This window comes from Mustela nigripes, chromosome 13 (genome assembly GCF_022355385.1).
Source record: "Mustela nigripes isolate SB6536 chromosome 13, MUSNIG.SB6536, whole genome shotgun sequence".
Classification (NCBI taxonomy): domain Eukaryota; kingdom Metazoa; phylum Chordata; class Mammalia; order Carnivora; family Mustelidae; genus Mustela; species Mustela nigripes.
In genome coordinates this window covers 103,048,378-103,057,020 of record NC_081569.1, presented here as the reverse complement: position 1 = coordinate 103,057,020, position 8,643 = coordinate 103,048,378, and the positions used below count along the sequence as shown (strand labels likewise).

General features: G+C 43.0%; 1 pseudogene; it reads right to left on the bottom strand.

Moving 5' to 3' along the window:
- Positions 1-7,845: 7,845 nt before the first annotated feature.
- On the bottom strand, positions 7,846-8,219 carry LOC131999437 (large ribosomal subunit protein P2-like; annotated as a pseudogene).
- Positions 8,220-8,643: the final 424 nt, after the last annotated feature.

Below are 8,643 nucleotides of genomic sequence, written 5' to 3'. Positions count from 1 at the left end.
ACTAAAAGGACAAGAACACAGATGCAGGAAGAATGCAAGAGGGATCATTCAATATTCTATAATATGTATCAAACTATAGCTATAGTTTAACTGCTTGGTTAAATTATTTTGCATTTTGTTTGCCTTTGTCACAAAGAGTCTGGTTTTTTGTTTCTAAACCTGCAAACATTGCAAAGAAGGAAGTAAGAGTAAAGACAAACTTGACAAGGGGGTCAAGGTGTAACCAAAACAAACCACCCTGCTATCTTTAAATCGTGCTTTCAGTCCTCTCCATGGCAGATCTAAAATATTTATCCATTACTGCAAGTCGTTTTTTCCCCAGCTCCAAACGCTCTGAACCTCTCACTGTTGTTGAGAATGATAGCATCTTTTGTCCCACATACCATAGGTTAATTCAGTCTGTGGGCAATGTGTATTTACTCCTCATCTCTAAAAAAGCTGTCAAAACATGATCTTAATTTCCTTTTTTAAAATTTTTTTAAGATTTTATTTATCTGACCGAGAGAGAGGTCACAGGTAGGCAGAGAAGCAGGCAGAGAGAGAGGAAGGGAAGCAGGCTCCCTGCAGAGCAGAGAGCCCGATACGGGGCTCGATCCCAGGACCCTGAGACCATGACCCAAGCCGAAGGCAGAGGCTTAACCCACTGAGCCACCCAGCCGCCCCTAATTTCCTTTTAAATATAGCTTAAACAGGCCTGCCAACACACTGCACAATTTACCCCCGAAACACTGGCGTTTAACAAGTGAGGTAAAGTAGCTTAGTAATAAAATAATAAAGACCTTGTACATTGGGTCCTTGGTTTAAAAAAAGAAGAGAATAATTGGAAATTAAAAAAAATTTATGCAAATTGACTAGTATGGACGATGGCAGAAGGAGAAGAGAACAGGGTAATGGATTTGTTCAAATGAATTTACTGAAGACGGCAATTCAGCTCTCCAAGGAATTGGGGAGAAAATGAGTAAGTGGCTAGAGGGGCTGATATCTCAAGAAAGCCTGAGTAGGCAAAATGGACCACATTTGCAAAGAGCAAAGCTTTAGTCATCAGCTTCCACAGTTCTTCAGGTCTGTACAATTTGTTTAAAATTGCAAAATCAAACATGTCTCTGCGGGCCTGGACAGGGAGGAAGGATCTCCTTTGTGATGCTTGTGAGGCTGCCGGGAGGGACCAGACAACCACTTAAAAATGTCTGAGAGGGCGTCACCCATCAGAATTGTCCAGGGTCATCCAAGGGGCTAATTTGGAGTAAAAATTCGAAAGCAAGAAATCTCTCAGTGTTGACCTCTCAGATGCTGTGAAAGCGTCCCTCAAGGGAAGTGGCCCCATCTCCAGTCGGGAGCGCTTCAAGCTTGGGAGGGAAGATCTCTTAGAATGAAGCCCCGGGAACTGTCCAGCATCAGCGAGAGCTCGACTCTTAGCTAAGTGACCTGTTGGATGAGAAATTCCACCTACGAATGTATCTAATTTTATCCTTAGGTCCTCTTCTTTTTCAGTTCTTTTTGACAGTTATGGCACTAATGGTGTTAGCGCCAAGGGGATTTTTGTAGGTTCATATAGATTTGCATTTGTTCCACGAGGAAATGTTAGTTATTTAATAAGAGCCGGTATTTGCCTTGAAGACACTCCAGCTTTGACCTCTCCGGGAGACTGAAAGAATATCCAAGCACATTGCTTCTCGTGCCTGCTATAAACGTCTCTGAACAGCAGACATTAACTACATTACTAACAATGATATGAATAATAAAATCATAATATTTTTCTGGCCCCAGAGACATGAAAACGGATATTGGAATGGCTACAGGAAAGGATTGTCAGGTGCCAAACTTAACAAAATTAAGCTTCCTCTTAAGCTTTCATCAGGATTTAGGAAAACTGGGACCATCACAAGATGTATCTATTCATTTGGTAGCTATTTGAGGGTCTCCTCTGTACCAGGCAGTCCCCAGGCACACAAGGTTTCGGCTTCCTACAGAGCTCACATTCATGTTCATGGGAGACCATAGTGCTGGGCGGTCCTATCAGGAGCCGAAACTTCCAAGTCTAAAGGAAACTACGGGTGGGTTTAAAGATGTATGGAAATGTAAGTGACAGAAGCTTTATGTTTGTTGGTACGCTATGAATGAAAACACGTATTTTCAAAACACATTCGAATAGAATTCCGATGTTCTGATGAAAGGAAGCAGTTTGTGATGCTCCGTACTCAAGCCCCCTCTGGGTGTCCTGGGCACGTGGAGGGACGTCAGAGCATGTGAGTTACTGTGCACTGAGAACATACGTGGGTCCTAGGGTCCGAGGACGCTGAAGGACATATGGTGTCCTGTGTGTGACAGTTGCTGCTAACAAGCTTGGCTTTGGCTTGAACGTCTTTGAAACTAACTCCTCCTTTACCCCTTCCAATTGCCTCCATTGGTCCGACTCCTGAAAAAAAACAGGGCTGTTAACAGAATGGCCAAAGTGTCGCTGGGATAGGCAAAAGCAATCATTTAGTGTTTTCTACAGACATACTGATTGTAAATTAAAGAAAGGCCTTTTTGGAAAAGACAGCCCATTAAGAGACCACTTAATGTTTAATTACATGCAGTTGGAAACTCTGCAGAGTAGCAGCGTGGCCAAACAGGGCATCAAAACCTCAGACAGACACAGTGGCTGGTGCAGAGTTTCCTTTTGAGCTCCAGGTACAAAAATTCAAGCACGGAGTGGTGTATTCTCACACTCCGAGGCTACCATAATACTTAATTATTCCTGTCCCCGTGGTGTAATATGATCTCAGAAAATGTCACACAAGAATTCCTCCAAATTGTTTGTTTCGTTGCTCTTCCTCCTCCTCCCCAGTTTCTATTTCTTGGCTCTGTTCTTTTCTGCAGTTGCCTTTCTCTCTCTCTTTCCTCCCTCCAAATGGCATTGTGATGTTGAATTCACCAGGTGTGCAAACTTCCTCCCTCATCTGACACTTCTTTGGCAGAAAGCACAGGTAGCCCAGCAGGTATTGTCAGGGTCGAGTTAAAAAATAACAAAACCTGCCAATGCAGATTTTCTTCTCATGGCGCCTGGCATCAATGGGCTTGCAAAAAGACTGCTGTGGCTTTAATATTTCCCTTTTTACAGCTGGCATGAACTTGGCAGTCCATCTGCAGCTCACCACCTTTCTCTCACTTTGTCTTCATCAGGAACAGAGGATGTCCAGTGTTTCCCCTGGTCCTAAGCTCCTGGTAGTGGGGTCGGGGGTGGGGGGCAGGCGAGGTGGGGTGGTAAGGACAGGAGCCAAATGGAGAATGGCATTGTTTCATTTAGAAAAAGTTGACTGAAACAAGAACTGCTGATAAATCTCAATTTAAACCTCAGTGGTCTCTGTTAGGTCCTTGATTCAGTGGAAGTGAGTGAAGTTGGTAAAATATGGAGATGTTTAATCTCTGTGGTGGACTTCTTCTTCTTCTTTTAAAACTATTTTATTTGGGACGCCTAAGTGGCTCAGTGGGTTAAAGCCTCTGCCTTCAACTCAGGTCATGATCCCAGAGTCCTGGGATTGAGCCTCACGTCAGGCTCTCTGCTCGGCGGGGAGCCTGCCTCCTCTCTCTCTGCCTGCCTCTCAGCCTACTTGTGATCTCTGTCTCTGTCAAATAAATAAATAAAATTAAAAAAAAATAAAAATAAAAATATTTTATTTATTTATCTGACAAAGAAAGAGAGGGCACAGGTAGGGGGAGCAGCAGACAGAGGGAAAGGGAGAAGCAGGCTTCCCGCTGAGCAGGAAGCCCAATGGAGGGTTCTATCCCAGGACCCTGAGATCGTGACCTGAGCTGAAGGCAGACGCTTAAGAGATGGAGCCACCCACAGACCATCTGTGTAGGTCTTCTAAAATTTAAAATCAGAAGGAAAGGTGGTACTGTAAGTAGTGAGTTCCAGGCCGAGTGAGTGCCAAGTTCTTACCAGCTAGCTAAACTTAGAAACTGGTTGATTTCAAAAGAAGCAGTACCAGAGTTTTATTTTTGTTTTCCTTTTAATTTTGTTAATTAAATAGTTAATTAATTAAGTAAGTAAGTAATCTCTACACCCAATATGGGGCTTGAACTCATAACCCCGAGATCAAGAGTATGCATGCTCCCCTGACGGAGCCAGCCAGGCGCCCTGTTTTCTTTTCTATGGTCTAGGTCTAATCCTACCAAAAATAATCTTGCTGGAAAAAAAGTGAATATCCGTGTCTTTAAACAATCAGGCTTGCTACAGACATTAGAAAGCTTTGTCTGCATTACCTCTAGCTTCCATTGTTCTTTCTGAGAGGGAGTCCCCACACTGTTCCCAAGTCTTTCTCAGGTGCTGCAGCGACATTCTTGAAACTTGTCAACAGCCAGTGCTTCCAGCACATGGTTATATCACAGTGAAACTGGATGATCAAATCCAGTTACCAAATGGCTTTCTATACACATGTTCGTATTTCCTTTAATAATATAGTGGGGTTAAACTTTTTCTCAAATTTAGTGTGCAAGTCCTTATTTCTACTGGGTCAACTATGGGGCTGGCCTTGTTGACATGCGACTCCTTGTTCACAGTTGAAATTCCTGAAGAAGGTGTGTGTGTGTGTGAGAGAGAGAGAGAGAGAGAAAGAGAGAGAGAGAGACAGAAGATGGGGGCATATCTAGAGATAGTTAGGTTTATGGCCAAGTTCTGATTTCTCCATTCTCCTACTCTTCGTGGGCCAGGGAGGAAGACTAGATAACACTTCCTCAAGCCAAATGGTTGTGGGGCTCCTTCTGACATTTTTCTGCTACAAAACATGTGGGATGTTGGACACCACAAGACATCGTTCTGTTGCTTACACCAGTAATTTCACTTTTTTTTTTTTTCTTTTTTAAGTAGGCTCTATGCAGGGCTTGAACCCACGACCCCCAGATCAAGAGTCACATGCTCTATGGACTGAGCCAGCCAGGCACCCCTGCCTAAACCAGTAGCAAAGAAAACCCTGGTGTAGTTCAGGTTGCAATATTGATCAAGATAAGGGGTTTTCTAGGGGTATGTGGGTGGCTCAGTGGGTTAAAACCTCTGCCTTTGGCTCAGGTCATGATCCCAGGGTCCTGGGATGGAGTCCCGCATTGGGCTCTCTGCTCAGCAGGGAGCCTGCTTCCCCCTCTCTCTCTGCCTGCCTTTCTGCCTACTTGTGGACTCTGTCTGTCAAATAAATAAATAAAAATTTAAAATAAAAAAAGATAAGGGGTTTCTTGCAGGTATTTCTCTCTCATTTTACAAGACAGATAGGCATTCTGCTAAGAAATAAAATGGTTAATCTATTTGGAATAATCACTAATACTTATTAGATTGTATTAAAAGCTTCTGATCCATGAAGCCATTAAATTTACATGAAACATCTAATAAACTAGTTATAATATTAATGGGGAGAGAGAAAAGTATGTTGTAGAACTTTTTATTAATTTATTTTTTACAAAAATAGCACTGCTACATATAAAATATTATCTATGTTTAAACATTCAAGGCACGAGGCGAGTGATTGCATTGTCAGGAAAAAACCGCCTCCCCTCAAGTTAATAGCTGATATGATGAAGCTCTAAGCCCCCATTAGCTATCCATTCTGATCTCAGATTAATCGAGCATAGCCATGAACCTGGGATTGGTTGTTGCCTCCATATTACCAGTTTCAACTGCAGAAGATGACCAGTCATCACTTTATCACAGAGTACAGTAGAAGTCAGGGAGAGATGGTAATTAACATCTACCAGCATCATATTCATATATGTGTGTGGGTGTGTGTGTGTGTACACACTTGTGCAACACACACGCACACACAGCCTTGTTTATTTGTTGACTTTCATGTATCTGTCGTCTCACTATAGAGGATGACATTTTCAGGGGTTTTCACTTTAAACTTATTTGTAATCCTCTCAGTACGCAGTCCAGGACTTGGAATACAGCAGGTGCTTAATACAAAGAACTTGTTGATACACAATGATGATTCTAGCAACCAAAGGCAAGTCCAGGGCATTTATCCTTGTTCTGTACCCTCTCTACCTTGACAGAGCCCTCACTCTGAGCTCTCATCTATCCATCGTGTTTTCTCCTCTCCACCTTTCAATCTGTTTTTTTCATGCTGCTATTACATTTAGTTTCTAGAAACCAGCTCTATAACATACAAAGGCCACAGGATAAAGGCTTTGCACCTCAGCCTGGCATTAAGTGTTCTACAACAAGGCTTCTTCTTCTACCTTTTTTTTTTTTTTTAAGATTTTATTTATTTATTTGAAAGAGTGCAGAGGGAGAGTGAGAGGGAGAAGCAGACTTCCTGCTGAGCAAGGAGCCCTATGCGGGACTTGATCCCAGGACACCAGAATCATGACCTGAGCCAAAGGCAGACACTTAACTGACTCAGCTACCTAGGCATCCCTACAACAGTGCTTTTCAAACTTTAATGCACATATCAATCACCTGGGGTTTTCAGAATGCAGATTCTGACCTGGTCAGTCTAGGGGTGAGGCTCAAGCATTTGCGTTTCTAACAATATCTCAGATGTTGTGGATGCGGGAGGTCCTGGGACCACATTTTGAGTGGCAAGTTCCTACAACATTGAGCCGGGCCCAGGTGTTGAATGCCTTGTTGGCTTCATCTCAATTCACTCGCTACCCTGTACCCTGTATTCTAGCAAAACTGTTGTTCTCGGCATTCCTTGGCAATTCTCCGACTTGTGCTTTGATTCACGTTATACCCTTTCTGCCTGTGAAACCATCACTCCTCCTCCTTCTAGACAGCTCAAATATCACCATCCCTGTGAAGACTTCCAACTCAGCTACCTCTCCCTGACCAGCTAATCCCCCCGTCTACCGAGTTCTCACAGCACTTTGCTAGGACTAATGTTTAGCCCTTATTACAAGTTATCATAACTGTTTGTTTACATGATTGTCTTTCCAGCTGGACCATGAGCTACACAGGGCAGGGGGCCAGCCTTAGCCACCTTACAATCTCAGTACTCAATACAGAGTACAGCACACCCACTAGTTCTTTAATAAATATTAATTGAATTTAGTTGAATGGGTTTTTCGTTATCAGTCTTCTGCAGAAGACTTTTAATGATGAATGTTTTGAGACAAAAACATATCTTGACAGAATTGAGGGGGAGGTCACAGGGGGATCATAGTCTTTGACATTAAATGATAATTAAAATGCTGTAATGGGATCATCATCGTTATGATAAACGATAATTATATTAATAATATTAATAATCAATAATGTTACTACTATTATTATCACCTGTGATAATCGATTGTAAAGTTCCTATTTATCTACTGAATGCTATGTACGAAGCACCTGCTAATCATTTAGATTTTTTTTTACAACCTATTTTTTAAGATAAGTACATAGACACAGAGTTTGGAGGATAGATCCAAGGCTGCATCCCGAAGACATGATAGAGCTGGGATTTGAAACCCAACTCTTGGATCCAGACCATGTTCTTAGCCATTTTCCTGATGCTGGAAGGATAGCTGGGTTCTAGGGCTCTGCTAAGTATACTTCCTAAAGCATACACCAATTTATTTATTTGAGAGAGAGATGAGAGAGAGAGCATGAGAAGAGGGAGGGTCAGAGGAAAAAGCAGACTCCCCGCTAAGCAGGGAGCCCGATGAGGGATGAGATCCTGGGACTCCAGCATCATGACCTGAGCTGAAGACAGATGCTTAACCGAGCCACCCAGGTGCCTGCTTTCACCACTTATATGTACTCTAAATGCAGTGGGGTTTCCCTGCAAGGCAGGGATCTTCGTCTATCTTTGTGCTTTGGACTCCTTTGGCAGTCTGCTGATGCTTACAGACTGCTCAGAACATTAAAAAAAAATTTTTTTTCTTATGTTAAAAGGGTTTTATTTGCAGGAGAACGGGACCATGGAACAAGTCAAATTCCACATCGTCAGCTGACTCTAACTCCTTCCTTTTCTCCTCTTTCTTCTCCTCTGCCACCACTGGGGTGGAACCAGCAGCAGGAGATGCAGATCCTGGGACAGCAGACACAGCCACAGCCCCACCAGTGGGCACACTGGCCAACTTGCCAATACCCAGGGCAATGACATCTTCAGTACTTTTCCATTCAGCTCTCTGATGACCTTGTCGAGCCAGTCATCATCTGCCTTGATGCTCACCTGTCCAGATTCTTCCTGATGCCCTTGACATTGGATGGAGGCATTGCCCCTGAGGGTGGCCAGTAGGTAGGAGGCCACGTAGCACATCTCCATGGCATCAGGGAATGAAGGGTTTTGTTGTTGTTGTTGTTTGCTCTTTGGTTTGTTTTTTTTTTAAGAGGTGACTGCAATTAAGGATGCGATTTTTTCCCCTCTGTTCAAGTTCACAGGTCCCCCGCCCCCGAACTCTATGTAAAAACACTTTGTGTATATATATATATATATATATATGTGGGGACTAGTCCTATGAATTTCAGATTAATAATCCATGTTCAAGAGAAAAGGGATTTTCTGCCTTCTTGAGGAGGTTGGAGTGCTCCGAGATAGAAGTGAGTGAGGATGGAGAAAATTGTCATGTGCACAGAAATGGTGCAAAGTCAGTGGCAAGAGGTACATAGCGAAGCCGTGTAATAAAGGAGGAGGAGAAACGTAGCAGCATTAGAGCTTTGCAACAGGTCAGCAGCTCTTCCTT